This window comes from Bubalus kerabau, chromosome 6, assembly GCF_029407905.1.
Source record: "Bubalus kerabau isolate K-KA32 ecotype Philippines breed swamp buffalo chromosome 6, PCC_UOA_SB_1v2, whole genome shotgun sequence".
NCBI lineage: Eukaryota > Metazoa > Chordata > Mammalia > Artiodactyla > Bovidae > Bubalus > Bubalus kerabau.
This window is the reverse complement of record NC_073629.1, coordinates 65,087,588-65,100,654: the sequence shown is the minus strand read 5'-3', so window position 1 is coordinate 65,100,654 and position 13,067 is coordinate 65,087,588. Positions and strand designations below refer to the sequence as shown.

General features: G+C 38.0%; 1 non-coding gene across 1 annotated transcript; it reads left to right on the top strand.

Moving 5' to 3' along the window:
* Positions 1-3,718: 3,718 nt before the first annotated feature.
* On the top strand, positions 3,719-3,825 carry LOC129656660 (U6 spliceosomal RNA). The gene has a single exon (XR_008716450.1). It is a non-coding gene; the product is annotated as a U6 spliceosomal RNA (small nuclear RNA).
* Positions 3,826-13,067: the final 9,242 nt, after the last annotated feature.

Below are 13,067 nucleotides of genomic sequence, written 5' to 3'. Positions count from 1 at the left end.
CCTGTACAATGCCATGAACCTCTGTCCACAGTTCATCAGGCACTCTATCTATCAGATCTAGTCCCTTAAATCTATTTATCACTTCCACTGTATAATAATAAGGGATTTTATTTAGGTCATACCTGAATGGTCTAGTGCTTTTCCCTACTTTCTTCAATTTAAGGCTGAATTTGGCAATAAGGGGCTACCAAGATGGGCGGGTCATGGTGGAAAGGTCTGACAGAATATGGTCCACTGGAGAAGGGAATGGCAAAGCACTTCAGTATTCTTGCCTTGAGAATCCCATGAACAGTATGAAAAGGCAAAATAATAGGATACTGAAGAGGAACTCCCCAGGTCGGTAGGTGCCCAATATGCTACTTGAGATCAGTGGAGAAATAACTCCAGAAAGAATGAAGGGATGGAGCCAAAGCAAAAACAATACCCAGTTGTGGATGTGACTGGTGATAGAAGCAAGGTCCGATGCTGTAAAGAGCAATATTGCATAGGAACCTGGGATGTTAGGTCCATGAATCAAGCAAATTGGAAGTGGTCAAACAGGAGATGGCCAGATTGAACATCAACATTCTAGGAATCAGCGAACTAAAATGGACTGGAATGGGTGAATTTAACTCAGATGACCATTATATCTACTACTGTGGGCAGGAATCCTTTAGAAGAAATGGAGTAGCCATCATGGTCAACAAAAGATTCAGAAATGCAGTACTTGGATGAAATCTCAAAAACGACAGAATGATCTGTGTTTCCAAGGCAAACCATTCAATATCACAGTAATCCAAGTCTATGCCCCAACCAGTAATGCTGAAGAAGCTGAACGGTTCTATGAAGACCTACAAGACCTTTTAGAACTAACACCCAAAAAAGATGTCTTTTTCATTTTAGGGGACTGGAATGCTAAAGTAGGAAGTCAAGAAACACCTGGAGTAACAGGCAAATTTGGCTTTGGAATAGGGAATGAAGAAGGGCAAGCGCTAATAGAGTTTTGCCAAGAAAATGCACAGGTCATAGCAAACACCTTCTTCCAACAACACAAGAGAAGACTCTATACATGGACATCACCAGATGATCAACACCGAAATCAGATTGATTATATTCTTTGCAGCCAAAGATGAAAAGCTCTATACAGTCAGCAAAAACAAGACCAGGAGCTGTCTATGGCTCAGATTCTGAACTTCTTGTTGCCAAATTCAAACAATTACGTATCTATAATCTATCAATCATCTATCTGTCTATCTGTGTGCGTATTAGTTGCATATTCATGCCCAACTCTTTTCAAACCCATGGACTGTAGCTCGCCAGGCTCCTCTGTCCATGGAATTCTCCAGGCAAGAATACTGGGGTGTGTTGCCATTCTTTTCTGCAAGGTATCTTCCCAATCCAGGGGTTGAGCCTGGGTCTCCTGTATTTCAGGCAGATGCTTTACCATCTGAGACACCCGGGAAGCCCATTTTTCAATCTATATCTATTATCATCTGGATACAACATTTCACAGCAATGTTTTCTAATGTTTTCAATTTTATTTATTTTTTTTTGGCACAGAGCAGATTAAAATTAGTTTATTTAAAGAAATATCTTAGATATTTCATGGCAACTACCCAAAAGAAAATCTTAATATATATGTGTTTAATTCCTTATAGCAAAATATTTTGCTTTTAAATATTAATTTAAAGTTAAAAACTCTATTGCAATGTTTCTCAATCTTTTTTCATTACCTGTTATCCATAAGAAAAAAATATTGCAATACTAAAAGACGTATAATGTTGTTTCTTAACCTTCATACAGATTTCTCAGGAGGCAGGTAAAGTGGTCCCATCTCTTTAAGAATTTTCCGCAGCTTATTATGATACACACAGTCAAAGGCTTTAGCGTAGTCGATGAAGCAGAAGTAGATGTTTTTCTGGAATTCTCTTGTTTTTCCTATGATCCAATGGATGCTTTCAATTTGATCTCTGGCTCCTTTGCCTTTTCTAAATCCAGCTTAAACATCTGGAAGTTCTCAGTTTATGTACTATTAAAGCCTTGCTTTGAGAATTTTGTGTATTACTTTGCTAGTGTGTGAAATGAGTTTTTTGTGTGATAGTCTGAACATTATTTGGCATTGTCTTTCTTTGGGATGGGAATGAAAACTGATCTTTTCCATTCCTGTGGCCCTGACCACTGCTGAGTTTTCCAAATTTGCTGGCATATTGAGTGCAGCACTTTCATAGCATCATCTTTTAGGATTTGAAATAGCTCAACTGCAATTCCATCGCCTCCACTAGCTCTGTTCATAGTGCTTCTTCCTAAGGCTCACTTTACTTTGCATTCCAGGATGTCTGGCTCCAGGTGAGTGATCACACCATTGTGATTATCTGGGTCATGAAGATCTTTTTTGTATAGCTCTTCTGTGTATTCTTGCCACCTCTTCTTAATATATTCTGCTACTGTTAGGTCCATATTGTTTCTGGTCTTTATTGTGCCCATCTTTGCATGAAATGTTCCCTTGGTATCAAAATCTCTAGTCTTTCTCTTTCTATTGTTTTCCTCTACTGCTTTGCATCGATCAGTTAGAAAGGCTTTCTTGTCTCTTCTTGCTGTTCTTTGGAATTCTGCATTCAGATGAATATATTTTTCCTTTTCTCCTTTGCCTTTTGCTTCTCTTCTTTTTCTCAGCTATTTCCAAGACCTCCTCAAACAACCATTTTTATTTTTTGCATTTCTTCTTGGGGATGGTTTTGATTACCACCTCCTGTACAATGTTATAAACCTCTGTCCATAGTTCTTCAGGCACTCTATCAGATGTAATCCTTGATTCTTTTTGTCACTTCCATTGTATAATCATAGGGATTTGATTTAGGTCATAACTGAATTGTCTAGTGGTTTTCCCTACTTTCTTCAATTTAAGTCTGAAGTTAGAAATAAGGAGTTCATGATCTGAGCCACAGTCATCTCCAGGTCTGTTTTTGCTGACTGTATAGAGCTTTGCCTTCTTTGTTGCAAAGAATATAATTAGTCTGAATTCATTATTGACAATTAGGTGATGTCCATGTGTAGAGTCATCGCTTGTGTTGCTGGAAGAGGGTGTTTGCTATGACCAGTGCATTCTCTTGGCAACATTATTTTATCCTTTGCTTTGCTTTATTTTATAATCCAAGGCCAAACTTCCTGTTACTCCAGGTATCTCTTGACTTCCTACTTTTCATTCCAGTCCCCTCTGATGAATAGGACATCTTTTTTTGGTGTTAATTCTAGAAATATTAAATGTAGGTCTGTTAAAATTTTCTTCTAAGATATAGATGCATTTTTTTTCATAGTTCTTTCTTATTATGAAAATATAAGCTATTAACTCCTCTCTAGTGTCCTATCAGAAATGTAGTTCTCCCATATATGCATGTGCTAAGTGGCTTCAGTCATGTCTGACTCTTTGTGACCACATGGACCATAGCCTGCCAGGCTCCTCTGTCATGGGATTCTCCAGGCATGAATACTGAAGGTGGTTGCCATGCCCTCCTCCAGGGGATCTTCCTGACTGAGGAATTGAACCCATGACTCTTATGTCTTCTTCATTGGAAGATGTGTTCTTTAATACTAGCACCACCAGGTAAGGCCAAGTGTTCTCATACGACCAATGTACCTAATGTCCTACTAGGTCAATATTTCACGTTCATTTTAGATCAATTTCTAAAATTGCTTGAGCCACTGACACAATTTTTTAGATTTGGGCAATTGATATACTTTAGTGCTCACTTCAGCAACACTTATGCTACAATTGGAACAATACAGAGAAAATTAGCATTGTCCCTGCACAAAAATAATGTTCAAATTTATGAAGAATTCTGTATTTTCACATAGCAATTGTAAAGCTAGAGCATAAATCTCACTGCTCTTGACCAGGATATCAGCTTAAATAAAAGTCATAATAATATGTAGAAAGCAATAATTTCAAAAAGGGTACTATTTTATTTAGTGTATTTAATTGCATTAGATTTGTTCTACTAATATACATCCATCTACTTATTCTTTACCTTTATCTACTATGTATTAAAAAAAATGAACTTCTTTAAACTATCTCTTCTAGATAATTTAACAACAAAGTACTCTTTTAACATTTTTCAGTATGCCACATTTCTTTTGAAGCACATTGCTTTTCTAATATGTGAAATGATAGTTATGTCTACATCAATTTATTGAATGATTTATAAAATAAAATTATTTTAGGAGCTCTAGCAAAGTCATAAATGAACATAGTTTGACCCATTGGGTTGAGGGGTTTGTAATTCGAAGAACGGAAGGATGTCTCCCAAAACCAGTTCTCTTAATAATATCAGCTAGTTTAAAAAGTCTTCCTGGGCCTCAGTTACTGAACTACATGCTGTTAATATTGGCATCCAAAGGAGGAAAGATCTTAAGACTTTTCTTTACATTTGTCTCTCTACTCCTGAAAAAAACAGGAAAGATTATCATCTGAATGATCATCACCAAGGACAGGATTTAAACGAACACCTAAGATTAATGTCCTTTCTTATTTCTCTCCCTTTGAAGAGCAGGGAGCATTATCTATTCCTTCAAGGAAACAGCTCAATAATGTAAAAAATGAGGAAAAGGACATGATCTTTAATTGTAGCTAAATAAAAATAGAATAAATGCATAATAGAAGTTAGGAAATTTGGATTCTCTTCCTATTTCCCATTAAAAGGGAGAAAAAGTAATCTTGAGAGAAGCTATATAGTGGTGTTTTGGCCAGTAAAAATAGAAAAGCAGATCTCTTTTAGATCCTTGCCATAATCTCTATGTGAAAGATTTAAAAAGAAGAAAATTAAGTAACAGTGTGTTGCTGAAAGTGAACTGGTGGCTCCAGACAGTTGGATTTGACCACCAGGTTGAACTTCAGATATAAGTAGACTTATGCTTATTTCATCAAGAAGGAAATGGCTACCTATTCCAATATTCTTGCCTGGGAAATCCCACTGACAGAGGAGCCTGGCGGGCTAGTCATTCAAAAGAGTCGAACAAGACTTAACAACTGAGCACAAGCATAGGTCAATTTCAACCTCCCTTCTCCTTACACAAAGGCTCATAATCTTTAATAACTTCAAAACCAAAAAACTCTTAGTACCACATTTTCCAGAATTTGTAGAAAATTAATTTGTGGTCAAAACATGATTGGAACTGCTGTAAAAATATTTCTTCATATTGTTAAAAACAGGCCACACACCCAAAAGATAGACGCTTCTGTAAGCTATTTGTCACCACACTGAGACTTAATACAGTTGCAGCTCTCTCAGAAACAGAATCTTAAACTACTCAGACAGGAATTGCCTGATCAACATGAGTTAGATAATCTGTCTGATAGACCTCTGACATCCTGTAAAGGAAAATAACATTGCAAAAAAATTTTTTAAGAAAAGGAAAAGCCTATTTAGGGGGCTAGTATAACTTCCTTGTTTCTGAGCTCTTCTGCCTGTAAAAGTCTTTCTTCTTGTGCAGTTCCTCAGATTTCCTCTCTATCTGCTTCATTTGATGCTGTCTATTTCATGAATCATTTAATAAAGCCAATAAGATCTCTATAATTGACTGTTAATTTTTGTTTTTTAACAGTTTGAATACTCATATATTGTGCAGAAATGGTAGTATATTAAATTAAGGGTCCCTGGTCAAACTGTCACATTATTTGCATTATGCTACCTTTGCACTATGGGGCTTCTCTGGTGGCTCAGAAGATAGAGAATCTTCCTGCAGTACAGGAGACATGGGCTCAATCCCTGGGCTGGGAAGATCCCTTGGAGAAGGGAACTGCTACCCATTCCAGTATTTTTGCCTGGAGAATTCCATGGACAAAGGAACCTGGAGGGCTATAGGAACTCTGGAGTCTCAAAGAGTTGGACACAACTGAGTAACTAACATTTTCACCTTCGCATTACACATCTTGTAAAATAAATATCAACAGTTCTGAAATCTGAAAATTTTTTCTCCCTAAGGGTCTCCTCTGACCTGTGATGTTGACTTGAACTACACTGATGTACCAGGCAAGAACAAAGCAGAGATTAAAACTGGATTTTTCCTCTAAGAGACCTGGTTATGAGTCAACTTAATGTTCATGTTATAGGCATGTGATGGAAGGAGATACGGAGGGGAAGGAGAGAGGGAGAGAGATTTCTTGAAATACTAACAGCATCAAAACTCCTTTATTACTCACAGTGAAATAGGAAACTGAGCCCTTGTTTGCTAGAACTGAAAACTGAACTTTGTAAACTCACAAACACTCACACAGGCAAAGTTTATTTTAGATCACAGAGATGCAAAATTCTCAGCATAGACACTGAGAAAGGGTGAAGAGCCCCCACAGATGAAATGGGAAACCAAGTCCTTGTTCATAGAGCCTAAAGCTGAACTTTATAAACTTGAAAAATCTTACACAGTTTATTTTAGAAGATAGAGATAACAGAGCTCTCAGCATAGACACTGAGAGAGGGTGAAGAGCCCTCAAAGGTGAAAATAACAGTTTATATCTTTGCCAGTATCGACCTGTTCATTTTGGGTTGGTTTGGGGCACCTGTTGTATGTAATTTTTGACCAATCATTTTAAAAACCCAACATGTCCAGTTTGTCATTTTTGGGGCTTTTTTTTTTTTTTTTAATTCCTAGTCCTTGGGAATTTTTTAGGCATTGAGCTGGCAGCCTGTGACTCTTTCTCATGACCTCAGGCTATTGTTTAAGGACCAGGTGTATATTTAAGACTTAATGATCCACCAGGGGTTTTTTCCTTGATAAGTTAGATGGCAATTACTGATTGTTTTATTATGGGTCTGGATGTCTTATGGTCCTCCAGACCAGGGGGGCATTCTTCTGAATGCCTGGAAAGTAAACAACAGGTATAGATTAGTAAAATAAGATGCTTTTGTAAAATTAAAGTTGGAGTTGAAAACTAAAATTAAAAGAATCAAGGCCTCAACCTTATACTGACTGCCTAACAATGTCTACCTCAATAGCAATAGCACTGTTTCAACATTTCTCAAACGGTAAAGAATCTGCCTGCAATTCAGGAGATCCAGATTTGATCCCTTGGTCATGAAGACCCCCTGGAGGAGGGAACTGCAACCCACTCCAGTATCCTTGCCTAGAGGATTCCACGGACAGAAGACACTGGTGGGCTACAATCCATGCAGTCTCAAAGAGTTGGATACAACTGAATGACTAACACAACACACTTTCTGAAATCTAGTTCCCGTCAAGTGAGGTAAAGAGGGGATGACACCTATTCTCACAAAGCTTTAGTTTAGTTAGTTTAGGAATCCAGTCTTTCATAATGGGCAGTAAGCCTCCCTAACTTTTGCTCTGCTGCTGCTGCTAAGTCGCTTCAGTCGTGTCCGACTCTGTGCGACCCCATAGACGGCAGCCCACCAGGCTCCCCCGTCCCTGGGATTCTCCAGGCAAGAACACTGGAGTGAGTTGCCATTTCCTTCTCCAGTGCTTGAAAGTGAAAGTGAAGTCGCTCGGTCGTGTCCGACTCTTAGCGACCTCATGGACTGCAGCCCACCAGGCCCCTCCGTCCATGGGATTTTCCAGGCAAGAGTACTGCAGTGGGGTGCCATCGCCTTCTCCAAATCTTTGCTCTAGTAGGAGACATTTCCTTTGTTACATTGGATAGTACACTAACCATCCCTCCATTTACTTAAAATGTGAGTGTGGGGAAGGAAGAGACAAAAGGGACGGTCTCTATCTTTCAAGGTTGTTTGCTATACAAACATCTTTGATAATATAGTCCAGAAAAAGTTGATCAGGACACTTTCTCAAAAGATGTGCAGAAATATGAGATCTGCCAAATTAAAAATGCACAACTTGAGATCTGCAAGTTAAATTATATTTGGGGCAAAATGAAAAACTGCAGCCTGGGAGACAGCACCTCAGATAGCTCTGAGAAATTGCTCCAAAGAAGCAGAGAGAAGGTCAATATAAATGTGACTTTGATGAAGGGGGAATATATGCAAACAAGCACATATTTTTCCAGAAGGTTTCTACTAGTCTTATGAAGCTTTCTGCTAGTCACAAGGAACAGTGACTAGCAGAAACATTCATATGACAGAACAGCCACGTGATAACAGAACATTCACCATGAATGACTGGAGTGCTTTTTTAGATATGAGGAGATACAAGAATTGGGTTCATTAAATCAGTTCCTTAAAATATCTAATTATCTGAAGACTTGTCCTGCCAGGTTTTCCCTGAGCATGACAGTCTCACGTCTGCCCTCCACCCTGAACTCCTTTCAGGAGTTGTTGAGATTAGCAGCTGCAATAGCACGATTTAATTCTTGTAAAGGTAGATGGAGAAGGAAATGGCAACCCACTCCAGTGTTCTTGCCTGGAGAATCCCAGGGGTTGGGGAGCCTCGTGGGCTTCCATCTGTGGGGTTGCACAGAGTCGGAAACGACTGAAGCAACTTAGCAGCAGCAGCAGCAGAGGTAGATGGCGAGTGCATGGCAACTGGCAATTTGTATTTGACAGATCTATGAAAATTATCTCCTAACAATCTCTTCATAAGATCACAAAACCTAAACCTGAAGACTTCATAGAATACTTGTTTTACTTCATAAAATACTTGTTTAATCAAGTCTTCATGTAAGTTACCCATATTTTCACCACCATTATTATATATAATTAAGGATAATAGGGCTTTCCTGATAGCTCAGTTGGTAAAGAACGCTCCTACAATGCAGGAAATCACAGTTCAATTCCTGGATTGGACATATCTGCCAGAGAAGGGATAGGCTAACCACTCCAGTATTCCTGGGCTTTCCTTATGGCACAGTTGGTAAAGAATATTATGGGGCTTCCTGTGTAGCTCAGAAGGTAAAGCAACTGCCTGCAATATGGGAGACCTGGGTTCAATTCCTGGGTCAGGAAGATCCCCTGGAGAAGGAAATGGCAACCTACTCCAGTATTCTTACCTGGAGAATCCCATGGACACAGGAGCCTGGTGGGCTACAGTTCATGGGATTGCAAGAGATGGACAAGACTTAGCACTATCTTTCTTTCTTTCTAAGGCTAACTGTTTCAATTGTTGTTACCAGGTGGATAAACTTATAAACAATTTAAGCCACTCATAGTTATTCAAAGCTGAATATATTTTATATATAATCTAGTATTCCTTATAAAAAAAACAGCTAAAAAATAAATTCAGGAGTCAGCTGTCATTCCTAAATGAAAAGTATTACTGTATCATTCATTGGGATTATATTTTATATGGTATGTCCTAAATAAAGATCTTGTTTCATTTTTAAATACTTTCTTCCTTTAAAAATGTCCACACTATTTTAACAATTGGCAATTCTTTAATGATATGAGATAAGAATTGACTTTCTGTTGTCTACTGTTTGAAGTGTGAAGAACTATTAAGTTTCTTTTTTTTTTTTTTTTAACCTGAAGGCAGTTATAGAAAATTGTTTACTTCGAGGTCAGATTCTGCAAATTGTATCTTTTAAAATTATACTTGCTTTTAAGCCATTTGTATATGTAGCAGTCATTTATTTATTTATTTATTTTACCTAAAACTAGTAATCAAATAACCCCATTTGGCCTTTAGATACTTTAAAATCAAATCTCCCTGAGGATTTTTGCTTCATTTACAAATGTAACTTGTTTTAAAATATGACAGATTTCTGTATTTCCCTTTCTTGAAATGGTGTGTCTTAGAGAAAGAAATGCTAATAGGAATAAAGGTGTAGGCTACAGTACTAGGGAAAGCAATTATGAATATATTCACTGACAAGAATATATTATGTATGACTTACACACCACATACTCATACAATTTAAGGAAACAAGGATTTTAGAAGCAGAGCAGGCAATTTAGTAAAGAAAGAGCTTTATTTTTTAAATGTGTAATGTGTCTACATTTGTATATGGGTCCGTTTTTATTCATGAGTGAATTGTGGTGGCCAAACCAAAATTTATTATGAAAACAGCATGTTGAGGTCACAAAAATAACCATTAGATAATAATCAATAGCCCATTTTATTTTTTTAATTATTGTACTAGATTAGCCTTTGAAAACAAGAGTAAGAAAAGTAATTTTGTGTTTAATTAATTATTAGTCATTTTTTTAACCTAAAAGTAAATGTAAAACTTGAGAAATGAATGAATTATTATTATTAGTCATTGGAAATTTTATGATCATTGTAGAACATAGATTTTCAATGTTGGTGATATTGACCCCAAGGGGGAGAAAATTGGCCTTGGAAGAATGAAAAAATTTAGATCAGTTTTGTTTTTCTAGAGCTCAAATTTACATATAGACTCATATTCCTTATTATTTATTATCAAAACTATGGTTTTCCCAGTAGTCATATATGGACGTGAGAGTTGGACTGTAAAGAAAGCTGAGTGCTAAAGAATTGATGCTTTTGAACTGTGGTGTTGGAGAAGACTCTTGAGATTCCCTAGGACTGCAAGGAGATCCAACCAGTCAATCTTAAAGGAGATCAGTTGTGAATATTCATTTGAAAGACTGATGCTGAAGCTGAATCCCCAATACTTTGGCCATCCGATGCAAAGAACTGATTCATTGGAAAAGACCCTGCTGCTGGAAAAGACTGAAGGCAGAAGGAGAAGGGGAAGACAGAGGATTAAATAGTTGGATGGCATCACCGACTCGATGGACATGAGTTTGAGCAATCTCCTGCAATTGGTTATGGACAGGGAAGCCTGTCATGATGCATTCATGGGGTCACAAATAGTCAGACATGACTGAGAGACTAAAGTGAACTGAGCATTAATACGGAGAAGGTAATGGTACTCCACCCCTCTATCCTTGCCTGGAAAATCCAATGGACAGAGGAATCTGGTAGGCTACAATACAAGGGGTTGCAAAGAGTCAGACAAGACTGAACACACACACATAAATTTTATAATTCTTTATTAGAATTGATATTCAACAGAGAATATATTGAAAATTAAGTTATTTACTTTAGAGATTACCAAAAAAGAATAATGGTTTTAAATGTTGACTAAGTGCAAGGCAGAGTACTAAATGCTTGCATATATTATTTTCATAATAACACTATAGTTGAGGCTTTTTAAATATTAATTTTATTGATGAAAAATCAAATTGAAAGAAGTTCAGAAATTTATCCAGCATTATAAAGCTAAACTACCGCACAATTGCACTCATCTCACATGCTAGTAAAGTAATGCTCAAAATTCTCCAAGCCAGGCTTCAGCAATACGTGAACCGTGAACTTCCAGTTCTTCAAGCTGGCTTTAGAAAGGGCAGAGGAACCAGAGATCAAATTGCCAACATCCGCTGGATCATGGAAAAAGCAAGAGAGTTCCAGAAAAACATCTCTTTCTGCTTTATTGACTATGGAAAGCCTTTGACTGTGTGGATCACAATAAACTGTGGAAAATTCTGAAAGAGATGAGAATACCAGACCATCTGATCTGCCTCTGGAGAAATTTGCATGCAGGTCAGGAAGCAACAGTTAGAACTGGACATGGAACAACAGACTTGTTCCAAATAGGAAAAGGAGTATGTCAAGGCTGTATATTGTCACTCTGCTTATTTAACTTCTATGCAGAGTACATCATGAGAAATGCTGGGCTGGAAGAAACACAAGCTGGAATCAAGATTGCCAGGAGAAATATCAATAACCTCAGATTTGCAGATGATACCACCCTTAAGGCAGAAAGTGAAGAGGAACTAAAAAGCCTCTTGATGAAGGTGAAAGAGGAGAGTGAAAAAGTTGGCTTAAAGCTCAACGTTCAGAAAACGAAGATCATGGCATCTGGTCCCATCACTTCATGGCAAATAGATGGGGAAACAGTGGAAACAGTGGAAGACTTTATTTCTTTGGGCTCCAAAATCACTGCAGATGGTGACTGCAGCCATGAAATTAAAAGACACTTACTCCTTGGAAGAAAAGTTATGACCTACCTAGATAGCATATTGAAAAGCAGAGACTTTACATTGCCAACAAAGGTCCGTCTAGTCAAGGCTATGGTTTTTCCAGTGGTCATGTATGGATGTGAGAATTGGACTGTGAAGAAAGCTGAGCACTGAAGAATTGATGCTTTTGAACTGTGGTGTCGGAGAAGACTCTTGAGAGTCCCTTGGATTGCAAGGAGATCCAACCAGTCCATTCTGAAGGAGATCAGCCCTGCAATTTCTTTGGAAGGACTGATGTTGAAGCTGAAACTCCAATACTTTGGCCACCTCATGCGAAGAGTTGACTCATTGGAAAAGACTCTGATGCTGGGAGGGATTGGGGGCAGGAGGAGAAGGGGACAATAGAGGATGAGATGGCTGGATGGCATCACTGACTTGATGGACTTGAGTCTGGGTAAACTCTGGGAGTTGGTGATGGACAGGGAGGCCTGGCATGCTGCGATTCATGGGGTCGCAAAGAGTTAGACAGGACTGAGTGACTGAACTGAACTGAACTGATGAAATGAGAATTCAAATATATTACTTAATAGTTTTTAAGTCATGTCTATACAATTATCACATAGCATCTGTTCTGGGGTTGAGTCTACTTACTGTGTTCAATCTTTAATGAGGCAGATTTGTGATCCAGGGTTGTGATATCAAGTCAGCCTTTCTAGTCTGAATCTCTCGCCTGTACTTACTTAATGTGTGATCTTGAGCTAATGTTTCTAAGGCTCATACTTTTCATCTACAATATGGAAATACTAATAATACTCCCTTATTGTGTCGTTTGTGTACTACACTATAAACCAAGGAAGAGAGGGCAGCTTTAAGGGGTAAAGCAATAATAGATCTTGTAAAAAATTAAAAACCAAAAACCCACAATAAAACACACCACTTACCACAGTATCTAATAATAAAGTTTACTTTATTAGAAATGCTATATCTGATCTGATCTGATCAACTACTGTGCTGCGTGCTTAGTTGCTCAGCTGTGTCTGACTCTCCAATCCACTGGACTGTAGCCTGCCAAGCTCCACTTTCCATGGGATTTTTCAGGCAAGAATACTAGAGCGGTTGTCAGTTCCTTCTCCAGGGGATCTTTCCAACCTAGGGATAGAACCCACATCTCTTGTGTCTCCTTCATGGCAGGCAGATTATTTACCT